Source organism: Ostrinia nubilalis, chromosome 2 (assembly GCF_963855985.1).
Source record: "Ostrinia nubilalis chromosome 2, ilOstNubi1.1, whole genome shotgun sequence".
NCBI classification, from domain to species: domain Eukaryota; kingdom Metazoa; phylum Arthropoda; class Insecta; order Lepidoptera; family Crambidae; genus Ostrinia; species Ostrinia nubilalis.
The window spans coordinates 8812478-8826964 of NC_087089.1; positions in this window are offsets into that span (position 1 = coordinate 8812478).

Below are 14487 nucleotides of genomic sequence, written 5' to 3' on the forward strand. Positions count from 1 at the left end.
ACTGCTCCCCCCGCTCTCAAACGTAGTCACAAGAAAAGAAAACTTCATGGACAGGAAAAGAAAAAGGTTGATGGTCGTATGAGTAACCCTGACGACAAAACTCCTACAGTAGATCCTCCTACTCCCACTCCTATTGACCAGGATTTGCCAAATTCGGGCTCTGCTCCCGTCACTATTGGACGCAAGTTCTACAATAACTCTGATACGGCTCCATTCATTGTTCACGTTCAGCGTAATCAATCGTCTCCCAGTGACGGCGTTTATTTGCATCCGGTGACTTTTGGAAACTTTCTAAAAAGACATAACTTTCACAATATTATTGATGGAAGTGTCAAGAGAATCGGACGAAACAAATGTTCAGTCTCATTTTCAGACTTCTCTCAGGCTAACTCATTTATGAGTCATCCTAAACTGGACTCTAATGATTTCAAGGCTTTTATCCCTACATTCAACGTCACTAGAATGGGACTTGTTCGTGGTGTTCCTGCTGAATGGTCCCCCGAAGAAGTCATAGAAAACATGTCAGTTCCAGTAGGATGTGGGAAAATAATAAAAGTGCGCAGACTGAATTTTAAATCTTTTAATAATGGTTCAGTTTCTTGGAAACCCTCACAGTCAGTTGTTGTAACATTTGACGGACAAACCTTACCAAAAAGAGTATTTATTTGCTACAATGCTTTACCAGTTGAATTGTATATCTTCCCTACAGTACAATGTTTTAATTGTTGCCGATTTGGTCATACAAAGGCCCAATGTAGGTCCCAGCCTCGCTGTTTTAAGTGTGGGCAGGCCCACATGGGAGATTCGTGCTCCGTTTATGAAGACCAAGCCTCCTGTTGTCTTTGCTCCGGTTTCCACTTTGCAACTAGCAAGTCATGCCCAGAATTCATTCGTCAGAAAAAAATTAAGTCTTATATGGCTGAAAATTCCATCTCATATTCAGAGGCTTCCAAGATTCAGCCTCCAGCCTCAAAATCCTATGCAGACGTGTTGTCCTCTAACCCTGAAAAACAAAGCTCTTTTAGTAAAAATATTCCTTATTATAACCCTAATTCTGGTCCTCCAAAAGCATCATCTTACAAAAAGACAGTCTTCATGACACCCCGTCCTTCTCCTTCACATTCTAAGGGTTATGATAAAGTGGCTCATAATAATTTAATACGTGACTATTCTTTCCCATCCCCAAGGGATGGATGTGCTATTAATAACCAACCTAAAGAAGAGTCAGCAACAAATTTATCTAGTCTTATTATAACTTTGATTAATGTTTTTTCTCAGTGTAATATCAAATCACCGTCCAACGTCGCCCCTTTACTAGAAAGTTTAATTCGATTCCTTCAAAATGGCTGCGAAGGCAATGCAGTGGAACTGCCGGAGTATCATCAGCAAAAAGAGTGACTTTTTTCACATGATTAATAAGTTTGAGCCTTTCGTTTTTGCTCTGGCAGAAACTTGGCTCAAACCTAACCAAAAGTTGAAAGTTAATGGCTATAATTCTATCAGGGAAGACCGGGTTGATGGATATGGTGGGGTAGCCATATTCATCAACAAGTCTGTCCCTTTTAACACAATTTCTATCCCTAACCACAGTATTGATTTGTCTATTGTAGCAATAAGTATTTATAATTTTTGTTTAGTGTCTATATACATTCCTCATCCCTGTTCTGCTATCTTATCTGAAATTGATCAAATAATTTCATCTCTACCTAAACCTTTGATTATTCTAGGAGATTTCAACTGTCACCATCGAGCATGGGGCAGTTCTATTTCAAATAACTATGGTGAAATGTTACTTGACATCATTGATAATCATAACTTGTGTACATTAAATACAGGATCTCCTACTCGTTTGACCAGTCCAGGCCAAAGTCAAAGTGCTGTTGATCTGTCAATATGTTCCCCTAGCCTAGCTTCACTGTTATCTTGGCAAACACTCCCTTCATCATATGGCAGTGACCACTACCCCATTTTAATTACCTTTCCATTTAATAGTCCTTTAACTTCTAAATATGTTCCACAACTGAAACATAGACTTCCAGATAGGACCAGCAATGCGTGGAATACATTTAAAGAAGGTGTTGAGAACAATCTCCCCTCTCTTCCAATTGTTTCATCTGGTAATGAATCCACCTGCGCTACATCCTTTACCAATCTATTAGTAGAGTCCGCAAATAAAGCTTTTCCTTTAAAAAAACTTAATCATAAGCTGCCCCCGCAACCATGGTGGGACAGTGATTGTACAGAGGCCATAAAAAAAAGAAAGACTGCCGAGCGCAAATATAAAGCTAATATGACCAATGAAAATTTTTCAGAATTAAGTAAGGTAACAGAAGAATCTCGTGAACTTTTTAAAAAGAAAAAATTCGAGAGTTGGAGAAAGTTCTGCTTATCAATTTCCCCTGAAACCCCATCTTCAATAGTATGGCAAAACATTCGTCGATTTAAATCTGGCATGACAGAGTCTTCTCGCCCATCTATCCCACTAGAAATCGCTGGTGCTTTCGTTGACAAACTAGCTCCACCATGGGTCCCTCAAAAACTGTACCTAACTTCGCCAGTCCCAGACCCTGTGTCTGCCATTGACCGGCCATTTTCACTGTTTGAACTTAAGGGAATCATACAAAACGTTTCTGATTCGTCTCCAGGTGCAGATGGTATCCCGTATTCCTTCTTTCATAACTTAGATGATCAAGTACTCTCATATTATTTGGAAATCATCAATTCAATTGCGATGACAGGTAGTGACGTCCCTCTGTCATGGAAGTTTCAAAAAGTGTTGCCAATCCTTAAACCAAATAAGTCCCCGTCAGACCCATCTTCGTATCGCCCAATAGTTCTTTCCTCAGTATTAATAAAACTAGCTGAACACCTAATTAAAAATCGACTCGAATGGTTTCTTGAATGTAATGATTTGCTTGCCGATAGTCAATTTGGTTTTAGAAAGGGAAAAAGTACCATGGATAGTATCAGTATACTCATTACAGATATCCGGCTTGCTTTTTCTGATAATCAATCGGTTGTAGCAGCTTTTCTAGATGTAAACACAGCATATGATAACGTCCTAATCCCGATATTGCTTAATAAACTTTATTCTCTAAATGTCCCTACAATGTTATGCAATTTTATTATAAATATTTTATATGAAAGGTGTCTAGATCTGTCACAAGGTGACTCTACGTTCAAGCGCACTTGCTGGAAAGGCCTTCCACAAGGTTCTGTCCTTAGTCCTTTGCTGTATAATGTTTACACTCACGATCTAGCATCATCAATCTCTAATAATTGCAATATAAAAATTCTCCAATATGCTGATGACTTGTTGTTGTATAATATTAATAAAAAAATAGATGAAGCTGCGACAACTCTGACATTCTCATTATCAAATTTAAAATCTTGGCTTGATAAAAATGGTTTAAACTTAACCGCAAACAAAAGTGCCATAGTAGTTTTTTCCAGATCTAAGAACCCTCCACCTGTTCAAATTACATATGATATTGATGTTATCCCTGTTAAACCTTTTCACAAATTTCTGGGAATAATTCTTGATTCGAAACTGACTGGACGCCAGCATTGTGAGTATATAGTAGAAAAATGTGAAAAAAGGGTAAATCTGCTTAGATGCCTATCTGGTGTATGGTGGGGAGCTCACCCTTATTCAATGAAACTTATTTACAATGCTCTCATTAGAAGTGTTTTAGACTACGGTACATTCCTTCTAGAGCCTGGTAACAAATCAGCTTTTAGAAAACTAGATCTTATTCAATCTAAAGCCCTTAGAATTGTAACAGGAGCAATGAAAAGTAGTCCAGTAAATGCACTTCAAGTTGAATGTTGTGATCCCCCTCTCAAATTTAGAAGGCAGTTCCTATGTGACAAATTTTTATTTCGTACATTCTATTTTTCTAATCATCAGCTTTTACCAAAACTGCAATGTTTGTCTGAAAAAGTTGTCGTTTCAAACTATTGGAAACATAAAACTGTTCCTTATCTTTTACAGAGTTACAGTAAATTAATGTCTCTCTCCTCCCCTATTCACCGATCAAAATACTTACCACTGTTTCATTGCAACATTGAGTCTCTTTTAACCCCTATCAACATCTCTTTTCTTCCTATTGATAAGCAAGACATAAATATTGTTACTAAATTTCATGAAATTTTAGACACACAGTTTTCTGGTTTTCATCATATTTACACAGATGCTTCCAAACATTCCTGTACAGAAACTACTGGAGTGGGAATTTTCCACTCACAGTATAAAATTGTCCAAAAAGTCAAATTTCCTCCTGAAACCTCCGTCTTTACGGGGGAATGCTATGGCCTTTTGAGAGCAATAGAATATGTCAAATTGTATAAACTTGATAATACTGTAATTTTCACTGATTCCATGAGTGCACTTCATACTTTAAAGCATTTTCCATTCAAGTCCAGAACCCAATTCCCTGTTATATATGATATTAGAAAAGAATTTCATGAGTGTACTTTACTTGGTCTGAATGTTTGTTTCGTTTGGATTCCTGGTCACAGCGGGATTAGAGGCAACGAAATTGCTGATCGTCTTGCAAATGAGGCGGTAACCTGTGGAGATATGTATCCGTATCAGAATTATTGTCATGATCTGTTGTCTTTGCCTAAACTATCTCTTATATCTTCTTGGCAATCGGATTGGGAAGATAGTAGTAAATCGAAAGGTTATCTTTTTTCACTCCTTCAACCACAAATTCCTGTAAAACCTTGGTTTTTTAAATTAAAATTTGACAAATGTGTAACCTCTATTATCATACGTCTGAGATTGGGTCACACATGTGCACCCTCTCACCTTGCCAGGTTGCACATCATTAATGATGATTTGTGCGAGTGCGGTTATGATTCAGGCACCATCAATCATATTTTCTTTTCTTGTCCCAATTATGATCGATCTGATTTCATCCAAAAACTTACCTCTTTGCATATTCCCTTCCCGACTTCCATAATGTCTCTCCTGTTTCACAAAGATGTTCATGTATATAATTGTATAGCCTCTTTTATTTCTGTAAATAGTTTAAAGTTATGATGTTTATAAACTTAATTTTTATTTATGTGTATAATAATGTTTATTTTCCCTGTTTTATATCCTTATTTTCCTGATCCAAATCCTTTCCAAATTCCGATATTAGGCAATTTTCCTCAATTCCCGTTTCCCCGTTTTTAACTCGACACTGGCAAAAGGCATAGCGTAGCCATATAAAAAAAAAAAAAAAAAAAAAAAAAAAATATGAAAATGAAAATTGATTTTGATAGATGTTTTGTTGAGTTCTGTGTAGTTTTGTGCGATTTAACGATAAGAACGACAGTGGTAAAAGGTAATGGGGGCAAATTTTTTCCCTCAAGGAAAAAGATGAGTTGGTTATAATCTTACTTGCCCAACAAGGATACTGTACGAGGAGTGAGCACGTCAGCATCGACCGCGACTAGCCGACTGGCCCATGAACCCTGAACGAACGTGCACCGTAGGCACTCTACACCGACGGCACATTGGACTGGACACATTGAATTGTGTACATTATGTAAATCTTGTAATATAGCAATAGCATAACAGTAATAAACCAGATATCAACCGTCCGCGTTGTTTCATTTCCCCCACTGAGGCCAAGAAAGCTTTAGTGCAGTCCTCCTTCCTATCAAACCTTTCTTTAAATCTAATTAAAAGGTATTGTTAGGGCTCTAGGGACTACAAATGAAGCCAGAAATATAGCTTGGTTATGAGTAACCAATACCTACTACCTATACCGCATGTAATCCTGTCTCATTCTATAACATATTATTATGGCCGGCTGAATAAACTTGAGTTAAAAAGTGTTTCCACTGTCTCAATTGCATCAAAAGCTTCAAACAAATCATTTATTATAATTCAGTTTCCATTGACAATAAGCGAAAGTGACAATATGCGTGACAGTTGTGGTGACAGTGACAACCTGCACGCGCAGTGATCGCCATCGCGGTCGCGGCAGTGTGAAACAACTTTTGCACGCGCAGTGGTCGCCATCGCCATCGCCATCGCTGCACGCGTTGGTTTGTCCGAACCTTTAATGAAAAGTTTGACATTTTTGACTACAACCTTATTCAAAACTTTTTGTCATTTGAGCACGTTTTGTATTAATTAACATGAATTGAAAATTATCTTGACTACAAAAACATGGAATTGACTTGCGGAAATTTTCGCGCGAAGATTTATTATGACTTTCGACGTGGTTAATCAATACAAAACTGAAGCGGTCAGCTAAATTTCACTTTTGGTGATAAAGATCTGTCCTTTACCATTGTAAAACGATAGTTTAAGAGGTATAATATTGTATGTCATTGGCTCACCAGTGAACTTTGCGAAAGTCGTCTAAAATTATTAATAGTGGCGGAAAACATTGATGTTGTCAGAAAAATGGAAGAGAAACCTCGTCATTTGATATATCGCAGGATTGAGATAATCCTAGGCATTAATTCCACTAGCAGTAATAAAATATCGTATGACCATATTATGGTTAATACGTTTTTTTCTCGCTGGATGTCGCAAAAATTTTCAAACGCTCAATAGGACGCTTGTGTAGTTTAGTCCTTGGAAATGTTTGATAAATACGTTTAAAAAGCTTTAAAAGCCGTTTTTAAAATTGTGACAGTTGACGAATTAAGGATCTATGCATAATGATCCTGAAAATAAACAGCTATCGACTATGGAGGTGTTTTAAGATGAACCAATTCCAACAAAAGTCCCATGCGCTCGGAACACTTTGAAACTTACGGTCGCCTATTTTTCCGAAATATCCGATTATATGACAGAAACGTCACTAGAGAAATTTAGAATGGTTAATTCGTAATAGTAAACAGCCACTTTTTTTTCAAAAGTCTTCAGTTTAATAAGGGAAACTGGCCAGCATAGTCGAATCGCCATTCGTGACGAAAATGTGAGCTTTTACACGTCTCGTCAAACAACTGACTATTTGAACACTCAAAATATGAAATAAACAGGTCCAACGCTACAAAATTCTTGCTTGGAATCTAAACACTTCTTTTGGTACCCATTATATTAAAATTAAATGCGTGAACAGCGATTTATGTAGCCAGAAGCAACTGTCGGTGCGGTCAAAAACCATGCTTTGGAGGTGCCTCAAGCTGAGTGGAAAAAATGCTATGAAAAGTGTTTCGGACACATTAAAAAGTACATAAATCATGAAAGACAATACCAATAAACGCAATCAATACCATTTTAATAATATACTACTTTGTTTTCATAGTTAGGCTCACAACTTAAATAGTGTCCCACGTAAAGTAGTCAAAAATAAAAAATTAAAAATTACTCGAGCGCGTCAGATTTTCGGAAGGGGTGTTAAGTAGGCCCCAAGGAAGCTCATTTAAAAAAACTGACGATTTCGGCGTGACGATAAGTTACGATGATTTTTGAAAATGCAAAAAAAAAGTTTTTTTGAAATACTCGAGCGCGTTAGATTTTCATAGGGGAGGTTTATCTCGGTATCCTGAAAGCATATTTTTTTAATCTGACAAAAATGTTGGTGGGTTCTCTTAATCTGACCGAAAAAGGTTTTTTGGTTTCTTTTTTTTCCTTTCTTTCTCCTTGATAAAATGGGGAATTTAAGAATGTAATAAAATTACCTTTTTTGTTTATATAACTTTTTTTTTGTAAAATGTATCGTTCGCGACTTATATTCCGTAACGCGTTCTTAGGAAGACGAAATGGCTTCTCCACACTTCCGGTCATGCGGAAACCGGCAGATTTTGTATTTTTTAGTAAGTTTTAGATTATATTCTTCAAAATAAAAAATAAAAAATTGCGCTCGAGAATGCCGGATTAACGTTTTTTTTTACAAGTTCGCGACCCTATAACTCGGCGGCGTCAAGGACTTATCGTCAGATTAGTTTTGAAGAACGGTCACGCCCCATACAAAAAAAACCCAGACCCGACAGAAACGAGACATACCTCAGTTTTTGTGTCATGTCTTAATTAGTTAAATTATATATTTTTTATATTCGAAATCTATGTATATCACCAAAATAGTACCCTTTGTTTTTGTTCAGGCGTTATACAAAAACTAATACAAAATGCCTATTTATCACCAAAATTGGTAAATGTATGTACCTAAATGTCTATTACAGCTGCTATGGAATGTATCTAGGTGACCTGGAGATACAGCGGGATTATACAGGGTGCAGTGGCGGCGTAGCATGGTTTGGCACCCGGGGCGATCACCCCCCCTCCCCCCGTAATAAGTCCTAAGGCACCCCCTGGCCCCCTGGTACCCCCTAAGATTTTGGGGTTACCTACCGATTCGAAGACAATCGCACCCCCCCCCCCCCGCATCATGACATAGACCGCAGATTTGCCTTGCAAATGTGCCAGTGAGTACTAATCTGTGCGACTTGTGTCACCCCCTGATGCTTGGCACCCGGGGCGGACCGCCCCCACCGCCCCCCCCTTACGCCGCTACTGACAGGGTGGTTATAGGTACATATGGAACGATAAGTGATCTCACTCGATTATTTCTAAACTATACAAGATATCGAAAAACTAATTACTGATTCTGAAAGTGCTTCACGAGCTCTTTCAAATGGTACCAATTATAGGTTACAGATTATGGAAGCTGGTAACATAGAATTTTTGGATTTTGTAACTTCTTGTTTCCACCCTGTATAATCCGGCTGTATCTCCAGGTCACCTAGATACATTCCATAGCAGCTGTAATAGACATTTAGGTACATACATTTACCAATTTTGGTGATAAATAGGCATTTTGTATTAGTTTTTGTATAAGGCCTGAACAAAAACAAAGGTTAATATTTTGGTGTTATACATAGATTTCGAATATAAAAAATATATAATTTAACTAATTAAGACATGACAAAAAAAATGAGGTATGTCTCGTTTCTGTCGGGCCTGGGTCACAGATGACCGTTCTTCTTTAGTCTATAAACAACACTAAAATCAACCCCCAATATCTTAATCTGACGCGCTCGAGTATTTCAGACTATCCATTTTTTTTACTAATCTGATCGTCTATCTTAGGCGCGCGTCACTACATATAGAGCTAAATACTTTACAAGGTTGTTCTATTAGGTCTAAGGTATCTCTCATATCTTAAACTGCCACGCTCGAGTATTGCCGAAAATTCCCCTATTCGCCTCCTTAACTATTACTAATAAAAAGTTACACATTCTGTTTTAAAATGTCATTTCCATACTAAACGTCACTTTAAAACACTGTTCAACGAGCGTTATTATGTCGGATAAGTATGTGTATAATTCAGTGGGTCTAGACCATTGGTTCCCAAAGTGGGGGGCGCGTCCCCCAGGGGAGGCGCAAAGACCTTTAAAAGGGGCGCCATTCGTTAGATAGGGCTGCCACATTAATATCATTCACCTGAGGAATGAAAAGTTACGAAAATCACGTCGACCGTAATATGGACGTTTGTATGGAAAACTGAACCATGATTTTTAAAATACATTTTTGCACAATTTGCAAACGTTGCTCTGAAGTAATTCTATTTAATTATGTAATGGCAAAACATACTGTCCACAAATGCACCACCAACTATCAAATTAAATATCACTAGAAACAGTGTAACCAATTTAAAGTTGTACCTATACCTCTAAAAAAAACACCCGTTAAAAATTGAATGACATTTCATACATTACCTGAGCGTTTTTGGTATTTTATACATTGCCTAGGTGTTGCATAGAATGCCGGATAATACAGATTGCTGGTAACAGATAGGTACATTGTCATCCTGTATTTGTAGTGGCTAGCATAACGAAGTGATTTAGGTTCCTTCCCGCTTCGTGTTAGAAACAATAATAGTATCGATAGGATTCGATTCCACACTTCTGGCTAAGCAGTTAGTTGATTAGTTAGTAGTTTGGATATTGTATTAGAAGTAACGTTAGGTAAGCATAATAAACAATGTAGATACAAGGTAAATAAAACAATGACTCGCATGTGCGTGATATTTTATTACACTGAACTCGCTTCATAGACTGCAATGTTCAATTAATGCAATTTTCGATTAACTATGTGACTATGTGCTTTGTTTAAATAATGATATAAGTAAGTAAGTACATGTATTAATTTAGCATGTACGCCATTTTTTTAACAATACAATCAACAAATACATATTAATAAGTAATGTTGTATAAAAAGTTTAAAGCATGTTTGTGGCTTTTTGTAATATTTTAAATTAACTGAGATGATGTCGTTAAATTCAGTGCGTTCTTATTATCATACAGCGGTCCACTCCCGCTTTACAAGGGCGTGTAAAATGCATTTCACACAAACACATTTATTATTGTTTGAATTTTTAATACATACCTACCTACCATTGAAAACCTTTAAGTGGACTGTAATTCAGCGGCGACACACATAGAAATCGTCTTTTTTACACTGAAAACTATTTCATAGTTAATAGGTAGGTATCTAACGTTTTTTATCCTGTAAAATTCATGCAGTTCAAGTAAAATAAAATTTGACGCATGTAAATTCAGATAAAGGGACTTAACATAATAAAGTAGACAAATCTTCGTACCTATTTGGTTCCAGGATGTTATAACTAATTCATCCATCAATACTCAATATAATTGTTATTTATGATAAACATAAATACATAATAGTTTAAATCGTTTCATGTGCGTATAAATACGCCCACGACTTAAATTTAATAAAACTTTTTGTAGTGAACACTCGGCTCTTTCATTTTGTTGAAATTTTTGTTATTAAAACAAAAACCACTGAAAACATCATGGCGAGCAAAGCTCTAATAACTACACAACATGTCAGGTACCTATACCATACACCGATACCAACACTACTGGCCAGGCCGTTGACATCTTACTTAAGTAAGTAGGTTTCTAACGTTCAATTATGGCTCTTGTAACAATTACTTATGATAGTAATATCTATTTCATCTAATTTTATATTTTAAGACTGTCAAACACGCAACATGCTTTATAGCAATATTTTGTAATTAACAGAACATTATATTAGATAACATTACATACAATAGCGTGATGCTAATGTTATGAAATAAAAGAAAATAATCGAAAAGTCCGTTATATTTACTTGGCTTTTTAATTAAACAGACTGTATTATTTGAAGTTCATTAAGCTGTTTGTAGTTATTTTTCAATAATCTATTGTTTGTTTTTCGTTGACTGGCAAGCGCGGTTAGTTTTGGCGCATTCATCTTGTAGGTAGGTAAGTATTTAACAGTTTGTTAAGTAAGTTATGTAAGTTTTAATTGAACTTCAGAGTTGGTATCTTTGTAATTAATATCTGCAATACATATCGGTTTCAAATTATTGTCAACTTCATAAAAATCAAAGGATTATTCTGTAACTTACACGTACACTCTTTTTCCTTATTGTTAAATCTGTTATGAAAGAGAGGTAATATAGAGTCGTGTGTCAAGAATTTCAGACTGCATAATTAAATAGCCAAAATTTTCAAATAATTATTACATGCGTTTCATTTTTCAGCTTAACAATATAAAATTTTGATCACAGACAAAATTACATAATACAATGCACGCGTTCACATTGCGCTTAATATTGTTGAAATATAAAATACTAAACTTATGTTTACGATATTTCTAATAATATATTGTGAGATCATTCAAGCTGAAACAACCAGGTCTCTGTGACTAAATTATTTCAAGGCAACAATTTTCAAATATAATAGAATATGATCATGCGAACATGGTTCCGCAAGGTCGAGACTTATTCAATAGAATAATTATTTTCTTACACTATATTATAGAAGGGTGTTATGGGTTCTAACCACACAGACGTGATTTCAAATGATCCTTCATATCTTTATAAAATACAAATCAGAATAAAACTGTGTTTTGAAACTTAAACTTACTTAGATGCTGAAACTGCAACGGTCCTGAAACTTCGATCGACAAAGGATTCAGTAGTAGTAACTATACCTCAAAAGTAGAAAAAGTGTTATTTAACGAACAACATAATTAACGAAATCGAATTTGTTCTTCTTGTGACATGATTTAACTGTCCGTGCGGTTCACCCGATTGAAAAGGCAACACACAAATCCATAAAACAAATGAAAGCGTGAATGAGCGACGTAGATCACCACCATGATATAAATTAAAGTTTAATTCGATCAAAAGAAAGTAAAAGTGGTGTTTGTCTCATCGGTTATCAAAACTTCAACAACAACAATTTAATTTAATTGAATTGCGAACTCTTTACTTAAAAAAGTAACTTACGGTAACATTTTGTCACTTTTAAAACTTTCAATTATAATTAAATTGTTCAATTGATAGTTTTAAAAGTGACAAAATGTTACTGTAAACCTTCCAAAAAAGTATGAATGCCATGTTTTGTTTCAAACTTTTTAATCTTCTCTTAATTTTCTCTTTTTTAATCTTCTCTTTCTATCCTTTGATAATAAACAAAAATGACACGAATTAATTAAGTAACTATAAGTTATTTTGTGCTGATCAGTGAAAATAGGAAACAACAAGTTTCAAGAACAATTTTTTAAATCAGTAAGGCTAATTTAGGTGCTTATTTAAATTAAATTTTCGACAACAGTATCCTTACATGCTAGCTTATAGATATAAATAAAACGAGAACCCTGTGCTTAAGCGCTATTAATCAAGCCTCAATCGTGTTTTGTATCGTGACGTCATTCATCAGGTTTTTAGCTAATGATTACATAGTGCTTATCCAAAAATAATGTTACTTCCCGAAAAAAATATGATGAAAATCGAGATGCGATGGATTCCTAATTCATATTTATAAGTAAGCTTATGTTCACTTATATTATTGCGGCGTAGCTCGATTCTGTATTTTAACTATGCTTACAAGAAAAGAAGTGAATGTGACTGTACTTATGGAGGTATTCTATAGTATCTAAGTAAATATGCATATATTTAGTACCTAAACGTATTTAATTCATTCGGTCAATTTCTTGATGTTACACTATTTTACACGTTGTGCCTTTAAATGGTGTGCCAAACTAATGAATAGTAGGTACATAAATGTTCAGTCTAATTCTGATGTTTAATATCGTGTGAGACAGTAACGCCTGCCAAGGTAGTCTTTGTATTTACACTGTCTTGGAATATATTGGATTATACTTTTCTAAGACCTTATTACTTATTATTGAATATTTACCTACTTTCCTTATTTTCAGGTGACGAACGATAATGTCTGAAAACTAATATTCGATAAATGAATTTACAGTATAGTCTTGATTTATTAAAAGATGCTTGACCACACATTAAAGAAATTATCAGATTGAAGATCACATAATCTAAGCCTTTTACAAAAGGTATATACACAAACTATTCTGAAAAAACTGCAGATGGTACTTAGTTTCGATAGATATTTATTAATCAATATTACCAAGTCATTATCTACACTATGAAAGCAATTTATGTTATAAGATCTAGAGTGCTCGGCGAGTTAATTTAAAGCAAAGCAAAGAGATTTTAATACCTAGATATTTTGAGAACAATATTTAACTGGGAATTGACCGATTTACAAATCTATAACTACCTATCATTATTTACATTTATGTATATCGATTGCGCTTAAATAAATTGAATGGAGTAAATTACAGTTGTTAAAAAATGTGCGAATTCGCTTATTGTTAATGTTGAGAATGTTATAACTAATAATAATATGCTCTTTATTCAGCTAATTGAAAAAAAATCTACAATTTAATCGTTGTATAATGCAATAGAAACTGGATCTACTAAGCTTCTAAGAAATCATGAAGACATGACTCAGTGAATACAAGAACATAATTCACTGCACGCATACACATATTACCAAAAATTATCATTTTTAATTGAAGGCCTTATCGCTTCAATTCATAAATTAAAAATGCTGCGGCAATATAAATAAAAAAAATATATTTATTATGAAACAACGAAAAAGCTGAACAATGCTATGTAAAATTTTTTAGATTTTTCTTTTATCTTTTCTTTGAATACAATATTTTTAGCTAAAGTAGCTATTCGTTCCTTTATGTCACTGCTTGATTTTATGTAATCTTTATCATGACTGAACTTCCATAAATACAAAGTCCCGTTAGATGTTATATTTTGTAATTTAAATGCACGTATTACAATAAAACTGCATTTAAGACTGACTACATGTAACAAATGAAAAATATTTTTATATGGTTCTCAGTGGCATATTGATCTTTGTAATTTGTTTGTAATCAATTGTATTAAATTCATATATTTATTTTTTAATAATTTGATTGATCAACGGATCTGTATGTAATGTATTAGATCATAAATTATAATAATTATTGTATTTATAATAGTGTTCATATTTTGTAGTTAATGTACCGAGTTCAACTAAGTGAACAAAGTATGCACTTTAAAGTTGTTGCTTTTGCAGTACTGTGGGTTGATGTGCTCGCTCTCAATGATTTAAAAATGATTTTGACCATATATTTTAAATCAAAATTAAAGCCGTATA